Below are 12,167 nucleotides of genomic sequence, written 5' to 3' on the forward strand. Positions count from 1 at the left end.
TAACTGTTAACTTATCAACTTTTTAACAGATTTTGATTGTCAAATTCAACAGTATGAATTCTTTCAGATAATTTTTCAGCATCCTTTGAGATGGATTGAATTTTTTCTCAAATTAATGTTATCCTTTTCAATGGTACTAATTTTCTCAGCTAAATTTTGATTTTCCATGGTATAAATCCTGTCAGCTAGCTGTTCATTTTAGTCCATAAAGACTGTATTATTTCTAAAAGTGCCTCTTTCTTGGCTCTGTTATCAAACTATTTTTAAGTATATAATATGAAAAACAAAGCTAAGTCCCAATATCAAATAAATGGATTCAGCAAGAAAACAACATAAGCCTTGCAGAATATCATCCGTAGTATAAGCTAAAAGCTTATTAAATTCCTCAATAGTGATAATGTCTTCCATTATATAACTTTCAAATTTACTGATTTATTTATTATTCAAATGAACTTACCTCCTTTATTAGATTTCAGTAAATTGTTGTAGGTATAACAATCTTTATTGGTCATTAGGTGTCATGGGGTAGCAGAAAGTTAAGAATGGTGGTAGCCTGAACAGTTCCGCTTGGTTCCACATTGGCACCTGCTTCAATACTGACAAATTTGTTTGACAAACTAAGAGCTCTTAAAACACACAGAGAGATTTTTGGTGGCCAGAATATCAAGGAACTCAGAGCTCATAAGCTGGAAACATAAACAGGAAGCGGCATAAGTAAATTGCTGCAGCGAAAACGGGCAGAGGGGGAGGGGCAGGTTGTAGCATACCTTAGCCTGGGAAATTGCAAAGTCACAGAGAGGAGGGCCTACAAAAGGTAGCTCCACTGTGACAAGATTTTCACAAAAAAAAAAAATGCCTTGTAGGTGAAACCAAACCTGGTGAGCAACAGTTAGAGACTTTGGGAACTTTCGAGCCAGTCCCAGTTGGCATGTAGTCAGGATCCATGCAGCACCAAATGACACAAGATTAATAAAATCTCAGAAAGGGAAGTTAGGGTTCAACCTGAAGATCTGAAAAGCAAAGCAGCCAGCCACTGGCTCTCAACTTAATCTCAGTCTGAAATGGTGATTCTGCCTCCATAAATCTCAGAATGAGACTGTGTCTGAGAGCTGTCTCCCACCATTTTATAAACTTTTCTAGGGCTGAGATTAAAGGCGTGCACCACTGGGATAAAAGGCAGGCACCACCCAATTTCTGTGGCAAGTGGGATTAAAGGTGTGTGCCATTATGGCTACTGTGATTAAAGGTGTATATTACCATAACCTGGTTTGTAAGGCTGACCAATGGGACTGTTTTACTCTCATATCTTCAGGCAAGCTTTATTTATTAAAATACAATTGAAATGCCACTACAGTCCTCTGTGAGAGCAGCCAGTGCTCTTAACTGCTGAGCTAGCTCTCCAGCCCTCAAATCACTCTCTTCACATGTACAGCACAACATTTGTATTTTTGCCTAACATATTAGAAAAAAAACTGCCATTTTTTATATTATGGTCAAAGTATTATACTAGGAAACATAAATGATATTATTGGTGTTGGATTTTTTTGAAATAATCTTAATAAGTTTTTGTTTGGGGGGAAATAAACTTGAATCATTTATTTATGATAGTATAAATTTATTTTCTTCAACAAAATGTATAAATTAAACTATAAATTTTCAAGTTTGGTGATACACTCAATTTAAAATATGTTAGTATCCTCTCCACTCCATATAGCAAATACTACTACTATTACTACTACTAATAACAAATAATCCAAAAGAATTAGGTGCTGTTTAGAAAATGAATAAAACCCACATTATTTTCACCGCTTCACAGTTACTTTTATTGTGTTCAAAATGATAGAAAGAATGGGTTACTTTCAACATTATGTCCAAAGTTAAGAAGCAAGAGAGGGAATAGACTGACACATTTGGCCAAGGTAAAAGCACATAAAACAGCCCTGGGATTCACTGTACTGCACTGGATGGATCACACCATGCCATTCCTTACCTTTTTTCTCCCCACCCCCCTCAGCATTCAATGTTGCTTTTACCATGCCCTTCCTTATCTTTTTTCTCCCCACCCCCCTCAGCATTCAGTGTTGCTTTTCTATCTTCTTGTTTCCAGGTAAAATGGAGACTTCATAGAAAAGCACATATTTGGATTTCTGGGTTTGTTTAATATATGAGTAGGTAAAAAGACCCTGAAGAGGTCAGAGGGGAAACAAACATGCTGTAGTTACAATGGTAACAGGTGTCTACATGCAGGAACAAAACTGACTCTGGAGAGTGCACTAAAATTATTCACTCTTGGCCACACCTTGTCTCCATAAAGGTAGAAATAACTCTAGAAACTTCCTGTAAAGATTCCACAAAGGCCACTGTGGCCGTTCTAGAAAGAAAGGAGAGCAAAGGGTGCAGCACCTGTTGGTCCCATGAATGCTTATTAAATGTTATTATCACTTCAGGAAATCACAGTGTCGATCCATCCATACAAAATCTGTCACATAGCGTACTAAAATTTAGTTTTGTTTCTTCTTGGCTCTTTATAAGATATAGTCAAATTCAATTTCTCAATATATTTTCAATCCTGAAAATTACTGTGACCTAAAACCCTCAGAGTGAATTTTTAAACAGTCCACTCAATTTTTGCTTTAAATTTTATTTTTAACTATTTGTATATGTCTGTGTGTGTGGGGGGGGGGTTACATGTGCAAATTCCTCAATTCCAGAGGAAACCAGAGCCAAGTTACAAGCCACTGTGAGCAATCTGATGTGGGTACTGGGAACCAAACTTGTGTCCTATGCAAGAGCAGTGTGCTGCTTATTTTTGTCAGCATGACAGAGCATGGACTGATCTGGGCTTTATTGGCTTGAAGTGAAGTTTTTGGAACACTGTCTTGATCAATAGTTAGAGTGAGAGAGCCCAGCTCACTGTGAGCAGTGCCATCTCTGGGCAGATGGCCCTGAATCATATAAGAAAACAGACTGAGTAAGCAGAAAAAGCCAGTAATGGACATTCTCCTAAGAGTTCTGTTTCACTTTCTGCCTCTAGGTTCTGTAACAAGTTCCTGGACTTGTAGTAATAGGAGCGGCGGGGCTGCGTCCCCAACACCCCAGCCGCCTGCCCGGCTAGCTTATGCCCGAAATAATTACACGGACACTGTATTCATTTAAACACTGCTTGGCTCATTTCTACCTAGCATCTTCTAGGCTAACTCTCCCACCTGGACTAGCCCATTTCTTATCATCTGTATAGCACCGTTCTTACCGGGAAGATTCTAGCCTAAGTCCATCCTGGGTCGGAGCTTCATAGCGTGCGTCTTCCCTGGAGCACGTAGCATGGCGTCTCTCCTGTGTCTGCTCCGGAGAGGAGAGCTGCGGAGTCTGACCTCACTTCCTCTTCCTCCTGGCATTCTGTTCTGTTTACTCCACCCACAGGGCCAAACAGTTTCTTTATTGCTTAACCAATGAAATCAACAGATTGATATATGACACTCCCACATCATGGACTGACTTACCTCCATGGCAGACTCTAATCTAAATATAAATATATAATCTAAATGTAAATGCAATTTAAATATATTTAAGATACACTTCAAGAATATGTCAAAAGTTAGAGACAGTGAATGAGTACATAGGATACATAAGCATATTGCTTATCTTGTATATACGTGTATGGTCTTAACACCTCCCAAATTCTAACTATACTCAGAAAATATGTATCTATCAAATTTCAATATATTCACAATATATTCATGTATACATTTTCATCAGAGGGACTTCCTCTTTATCAATTTATTTCCCAGTTTCTTTCAATACAATATATATGAATTGATAAAGAGGAAGATATTTTTATTTAAAATTTGGTCAAACCTGGGAGAAAAAGAGTCCTAGTTCCCCCCAGATATTTCTGTTGCAGCTTGGTACTAACCACAGCCCAGGCATTTAGAAAAAGAAATCTTGGGTGATTAATACTTTAAACCTCAAACTGCAATGCACTGTGGATGAGTTAAATATTTTGGTTTTTTGTTGTTTTTTTTTAATTTATTTATTTATTAAGGATTTCTGCCTTTTCCCCGCCACCGTCTCCCATTTACCTCCCCCTCCCCCGATCAAGTCACCCTCCCTCATCTGCTATGAACATAACTGATAACTGAATTATGTGAAAGATACATGTAAAAAGATTGTCTATATAATATCATTTGTATTCTTTTAATGTGAAAATTATTCTTAAATACAATTTTGAGTTTAGTAAATTTTTAAGCACACATGGAGTATGTAGAAGGCTGTAAATTTATCAAGAACACCATGCTTGTATTTATTTAAAGTTAAATTATAAACCGTCAAGACTTTTTTTCTGTTTCTGAGGGACTCTCTATTTCTTTCTTCTTTTTTTTTTTTAAAGAAATTGCCAAAAACACTTACTGATTACGAAGTGTCAATTGACAAGATCATTGGTGAGAGTAAGCACAACAGGAAGGGAGACTCCATTGTGTTCACAAACATCCTTTTCTCAGATTGATCCACATATCCAAAGCACCCAAAGTCATTGCTGAAATGCTCTGGATTTTGTGGGGCACACAAGGTGAATCTAAAATTACCTGGGAAAGCAAAAGGTCTGGCAGAGAAAAAAAGGTTTGTGTCCAGCTGCGTCATGTAAACCTCAAGGGAAATGGCCAATTGTCTGTTGCCCCTGCTCACCATCTAGGAGCTGTGTCCCTGAGCTTTCCACAGACTGAGTCTCCTGTCTTCAGCTGGAAACTTACTTTAAGGTGGTAGCAGATGTAAATACACTACTTTACAAGAGAGTGCATGGTATAGGAGGTCCTTCTGTCTTTGTGTTGCTTTCATTGGTTAATAAAGTAACTGCTTTAGGCCTGTTGATAGGGCAGAACTTAGGTAGGCAGGGAAGACAGAAATAAATGCTGGGAGAAAGAAGGGCAGAATTGGAGATACGCCATGAATCCGCCAGAGACAGATGTTGGAAATTTTACCCGGTAAGCCACTGCCACGTGGCAATACACAGATTAACAAAAATGGGTTAAATTAAATGTAAAAGTTAGTCAATAAAAATGAGTGCTAATGGGACAAGCAGTGATTTAATTAATACAGTTGCTGTGTGGTTATTTTGGGGCTAAGCTAGCCGGGCAGGCTGGAACAAACAAGTGGGCATATCTACTTTGTGGGGGATGGAGCAGATCTCTACAGGTACTGCTGTTACTCTCCAGGTCCCCAGCCCATACTGCATGGACCTGTAGCACTTTAAACTCTGATACTTTAGTATTTTCAAGACCCAGGGCCACATGCTTAACCACTATCTGGCAGCCCCTACGTTATGTGCAATATGTCTATGAAAGAGCCAACTCTAACTGGAAGGACTAAGTTGCTTCCTCAACTACAGGGATTTAAGTGATTTCCAAGTGACATCCTCCTATCTAGGAAATGGTCACTACACACCCAAGCAGAAGTTCCTCAATCCATAGCCAAACAAGGAACTTAGATGCTCCTGTTTTGCATCAGATATATCTCTGGTGTTTTTCAGGTTTTTTTGATCATTCAATTCAGTCAAATTCAAAGTAGAAAAATAGACCAAACATCAGCCTATTTTTTTCTTCACTTCAACTGTTTACTGAGATATTACGGTGGGACATAATATTTCTTTATTAATAGTTTTACTGCCTTGTTATATTTTATATTGTTAATTTTGAATATATTGCTTTCATATGACATAAATTTTCTGTGTCTAATGTTGCTTAAATATATCTCTGAACTATAAGAAATCCATTTATGTGAATTATTGAGTTTGTATGATAATATTTAATGTATAGCTTAATAATAGGAGGCATAAAAAATAGAGCAAAGTTTTCATAAATATGCAAGATGTATGCATTTATTCAAACTCTTGTTGCAAAATTAGCCTATAAATTCTTATAGAAGCCTGTGTTTCCCCAATCATTAAATTTACAAATAGTATGTGTGAAAACTATAAGGCAAAACTGAGAGAGAGAGAGAGAGAGAGAGAGAGAGAGAGAGAGAGAGAGAGAGAGGCATTGTGACTCCAAAAATCAAAGGATGAAATGAAAAAGGCTTCAGTATTGATTAATAAAACATATATTTTTGCATAGGAAGAATCTTCTATGATATATATGCTGTATGCTATACTCAGGGCAGCCAAAGTCTGCAGGCCATTCCAGGTGCTTGTCAGTAAAATCGTTGTCACACTTTGTAGGTTACATAGGAGTAAGATGTCATAGGAGTCAGATAGTCCCCAGCAGGCAAGTAGGCAGGACAGAAGCCTTGGGCAGATGAATGTTTTCATTAAGCTGGTGAATTCCTAGGTCTTCCTCCCCAAGGACAAACAATTTGACCCAAATATTTTGAGGCTGAAATTGTTTTGGAGGCCCTATTATCTACCCTTCATTGGCCTCCTTTGATGGGAACCAATCAGCCTTCCCTTCTTTATCCAAAGTACTTCCGAAGGAAGGAGCACAAACCCTGCAGAGGAGAGCATACTCTGGCTCTACATCTTCTCTTCAGGTTAAGAGTCTGTTTCTCTGATGCCTGACCCTTGGATGGTAACCATAGTCTTGCTGGAAATCTCAACCTCATTTAGGAAGAAAGGAAATGAAAACTCAGTGAGTAGAAGCAACATGCTTACTCACTTAGCTGGTGCCAAAGTAAACCACGACATTCTGATGTCTTCTCCACCTTCCCAGCATAAGATATTGCTAACATTAATTACAAATGGTATTCATTAGCACATTTTAAAAATCCATAGGAAACAAAATTGAGGTTAGTTAAAACAAACATATGGTAATAATATTGATATTTATGTGAGTGGCCATGTATCTAGATGTCTTTTGTTCTTTTGTAATATTTTTATAATTACTTTTTTAAAATTCTGAATAGCTGGTAATAACATTACCACCCATATTTGTGCAAGAATAATCCTGAGGCCCAAAAGAACCAAGGAACCTGCACAAGGCTGCTCTACTGCACAGCAGCAGACAGACATCCTAGCCCCAAGTTCTGTGCCACCATTTATAACCAGTGCTGCATTGACAGAATGCATAGGGAAGCAGCTTGGAACCTACTGCTTTCTGTCTTCCAGCCAGTGAGATTGATCTCCAGTCTCAGGAACGCTCTGCTGAATTGGGGAAGAAGTTTACTGGATCGCCAGCTCTCTCTAAATGAAATTCTGCACAATGCCTTAAGGATCACTGAACAAGAGAAGCAGAGGATTTAAAACAAAACAAAGTCCAAATTCGGCTTGTGTGTGCTGAGCAAGAGGAGAAAGTAGGGAAATGGAAGAAATGCCAACAACAGAATTTCTCTACACAGATATCAGAGGGGAATATAGCATGTTTGATTTTGGAAAAGGAACTGATGACAATCAGTGTCACCAAATAACAGAGAGACTCTCCAAGAGATACATCTCAGAACAATGTGTAAAAATCACACTGCACTTACAAGAAGCTAATGGAAAACGTCTTTAAGACTACGCTACCCCTTAAACAGCACATCCCATTTCACTAGGAAAGTAATAGAGGATACCCTAGGAGAGGATTGGGTCACCCAGGACTTCTTGTTGTGGAAAGGCACTGGCAGAGTGTCAGTGATAGTTTGTCAGCAACAAGGGCTCTCCCTGTGGCCCAGCACAGATCTGCATCTGTGGCCTGCACTATTGTCCCTTTCACAGTCTCCATGATATCCATTCTTCCACCTTTTGGGAAAATGTCCTTGTGCCTTGATGTGTAGTTTTCCTCTGCACCCAGCTTGTTTGGAGTTTCAAGCATCTTCAGTTGCTGCAGGTCAGGGGTCCTGACTCAAAACATAGCTTCCCGTGTGGGTGTGATCATCTTGGCTGAGGGGAGAGATCTGCTTCTGAGCTTGGTCATCAGTTTCAGCCCTAGAATTCCTCCTCGTCCAACCTAGGCCACTTTTTGTGCTTAGGTATTTTGTCTTCAGTGTGGACCAGCTCTCTTGCTTTATTCTTCAGGATCATAGCTGTGGTGGAAACGGACACAGTAGACATCTGAGCAACTGCCATTCATTCTTTACTTTCTCCTGCTTCACTCCTTTTCACCCGTCTTGTATCCAGACCAGCCACTGGGTGTCCTACTTGTAGCATTGGTCTAAAGGAGAGTTTGCCAAGGTCACATGTGTCACAGCTACGTGGATAGGTAGGCCACCTTCCATGGACCTCAGTTCTGGCATCCTGTTCATCAAATGTCAATCAATATAAAATATTTGTTTTCCCCATGTCCTAAGAAGCACATATAGGGCTGGTCTAGCTGTACTGTGAGTGGTGGGGCTGTCTGTCTACTCAGCTCAGATATGCTCTGTCCTCATGTATGTATCAAGTGTGTGTAATTTTGAGAGTGTATTCTGTCAACTGATGGGTGATCAAAGCTTAAATTATAAAAGCAAGTATCTCACGTTTTGCAGCATTATTTAGATGCAGATATTTTTCAAAACATGGAAGTTATAACCCAATTATAAACAAGTTAAGCAGATAAAAATGCAAAGTTCTACCCTATCTCTATTTTTCCTAGTATTTTGCTTTTGTTCTTGTTGTAGCTCTAGTATTTAAAATGTTTTGTTCAAAGGCCCAGCCTCATAAAGCAGCAATCATTTTGTTATCACTTTTAGGTGCTCAAGAAAATGGGTAAAACTGTGTTAAACTGAGTATAATGTACAGAATGAAAAAAGAAATTGAGACATTGAAATATGTCATCGGTCAAAGGCACAGAACCCCGTACTGCACCACCATGAAACAGTTTGTTATAAATACATCACCTCACACCACCCAGTAACCCTTGTTATGGTCATCTTGGTTGGTAACTTGTCAAGATTTAGAACCTCAGGAGAAACCAGTCTCTTGGGATATCTGTGATGGAGTTTCTCTATTAAATCAGTTGAGGCGGGAAGACCCACCCTAAACAAAGGCATCAACACTTAGCAGATGGAGTCCCAGGCAGAATACAAGTAAATAATGAAGCAGTTGCACTTACTGCTCCCCCTATTGTGGATTCACCATGTATCTTCAAGATTCTGGTCCCATGGTTTCTGGACCATGATTGACTTGATTAGCCAGCTGTGAGCCCAAATAATCTCTTCTTTCCTAAAGTTACTTTTGTCAGAAATTTGGTCACAGCAGTGAGATGAGTAGATAATATGAACAATGTGATACCACACCACAGTGGAGCTATACCATACACCACCCACCTTATCCCACACCACGGTATACAACACCAAGTCATACCATGACAATGTAAGAGCAAACTGAAAATTCTGGTCAGTGAGTAACAGCTGATGTGAAATTTCTTAGCTTAGTAGAAGGAAGAGCAAAAAGAAGTCTAGACTAAATACTTTACTACTGAATGTTCAGAAATTTTTTTCTTGAGATTAGGAAACAGGGATGTTTTTATCATCCTTGTATTTCAAATCCTAGCCCAAACAGCAAAACCTGAAATTACGAGAGCATCATAAAATGGAAATAATTAGATAAAACATTCATTATGCACTGATGGCATAATAAATCTAGAATTTATATGTGTGCTGAGAAAAGACACATGGTAGAATTTTAAAATATAAGTTCAAGTGTATATATATATGTATATATATATAATATTTAGAAAAAATTTTGTGGGACTGGTGTGGTTCAGAAGTTAAGAGCACTGGCTGGTCCTCCAGAAATCCTATGTTCAATTTCCAGCAACCACATGTTGGCTCACAATCATCTATAAAGAGATCTGTGGTCTTTTCCTGGCCTGTAGACATATAGGAGGAACATTGTATACATAATAAGTAAATAAACCTTTTAAAAATGCAAAAGCACTATTAAGAAGGAAATGATTTTGATGATATGTAAAAGCACAAATACAACTAAATGAAAGTTAAAGAAAGCTTTGGAAAGATGTGTGCTCAATTTTATGGAACTAATTTATAAATTAAAAGCAATTTCAATCAAATATTAGTACTTATGGACACAGATAAGCCAATTCTAAGGTTTAGATAGAGATCTGAAGACTAAGAAAACTCTAGACAATATTGATGAATACTAAAAAGAAAAATGTTATTTAGCCCACAGAACTATAATAAAGACTGGAAAGCAGGGTACATGATTGACAGATAGTGTTATGGGACACAGCAGAGTCTGGAAACAGACCTGCCTGTGTGCAGATACATCACTACTAGCATGGCATACAAAACAGGGGCACAAGGTTTAAAATAAATGGTGCTGGGTCTACCTGACATCAGTGTGGAAGAAAAATGAACAACTTCTAGATGATATCATACAAAACAATAAACTCCAGGTTCTTTCAAAATCTACATCAAATAGGTAATTCATAATTTATAGCAAAATCTACATCAAATAGGTAATTCATAATTTATAGCAATTAATAATTGACATGACAGCAAATAGATTTTGTAAAAATAACAATAGAGTACAATAGAAAATATAATTACATATTATTAAAATAGGAAGTTATTTGTTCAGAACTATAAGTCGCTAAGAGAGAACAGTAAATTATTTCTAATAAAAATGTCACCTACAAATTATTATGCCATTTATCTTATTTCAGAGTAAGCACCTCTCAGTGACCATCTCTATTGAAAAAAAACATACGAGTGGGCTTAGGAAGCCATTTTTTGAAAAGGCACACAAAAACAAATTATAACCATAAGGGAAGAGAGAAAGAGTCATTAATTTTGCAAAGATTGATAGTTTCCTCAATGATTCTGTTGGGAAAAGTAAAGTTAAGACAGAACGGAAAAAGTTATTTGCAAAAACTATGTGCTAATAAAACATAGCTTAATAGTATTTTTAACTGAATATATGCCCAAATCTGAGAAAATACTGCCACAGTGAGATTCTTAGGTAAAATTTTATAGGCTTTATTTATTTATTTATTTATTTATTTATTTATTTATTTATTTATCTAATCTGGAGGTGGGTGTCAGCATGCCACAACTTACCCATGGATGTTGGAGAACAATTTATGGGAGTTGGCTCTCTCTAGCATGTAGTTTCTGGAGAGTGAATTTGGGCCATCAGATTTAGTAATAAAAACCTTTACTCATCTTGCTGACTCTTCTTAGGTAAAATTTTAAACAAAGGAAAAAATTGCATATTGTCATAAAGCAGGACAGTGATTAAATTGGAGCATGATGTGATATGTAGTGACTGAAGAGCATGAAAATATTTTTCATGTTGATGAGACTATTCTGTATTCTAATGGTGGTAGAGATTTGTATATTTCATTATACTCAGTGAGCTGTATACATACTTAAAGTAGATTATTTCATTGTATGTATAAAGCACTATTACATTTTGGATGTACTGTATTATACATAAACAAACTGGAGGAAAATTAAAACCAAAATAAATTTTAAAAGAAAGAAGTTTTAGATAGAAAGTAAACAAAATGACTAGAGAGATGGTTCAGTAGTGAAGGTCACTGGCTGTTCTTCCAGAGGGCCCAGGTTAAATTCCCAGAGCCCACATAGCAACTAGAAATTGACTATAACTCCAGTTCCAGGGAATCTGATGCCTACTTCTGTTCTTTATGGGCACCGGTTACACATGTGGTACACAGACACATTCAGGCAAAACACACACATGCATAAGAATAATTTAAGCTTTTTTAAAAAGTAAATATAATGATCCTTGCAATTTTATTATTAATATACTACCCTGCATGTCACTGGCCTTGAAGTTTGCTATCTAGCCTCATGGCTGTCTTGGTAATAACCTAACTAGTTGAATAATTTATCTTCTAGCATGCTAGCCCTCCAAAAGATGTGGACTTGGTTCTCACTCCCACTTTCTCCTGGGATGATGTCACCCACATATGAAACTATGCATCTTGAAAGCTTAGGTGTTGCTTTTCTCTCTTTTCATATTGGCTCCCCATATGCTCTGTGACCCATCTGAGTTTTGGAGACCACGGGCTTTATTTCACATTTGACTGCAATATGTTTTCTTTTGCACAAGCCTGGTTATCTTGTCATCAGGTCATAGTTTTTGCTTTGCCATGAGCTGAAACTGTATAAACTGTTAGGAGAGAATGTGGGGATAAGAAGAGGGAAAGAGAGAGAGATCCACATTATGGAAATTGGCAACTCACTACAAAATAGTAGTTATTCCATGAGCGTTGTTAGTACTTGCAGAGTACATA

Source organism: Microtus pennsylvanicus, chromosome 12 (genome assembly GCF_037038515.1).
Source record: "Microtus pennsylvanicus isolate mMicPen1 chromosome 12, mMicPen1.hap1, whole genome shotgun sequence".
Classification (NCBI taxonomy): domain Eukaryota; kingdom Metazoa; phylum Chordata; class Mammalia; order Rodentia; family Cricetidae; genus Microtus; species Microtus pennsylvanicus.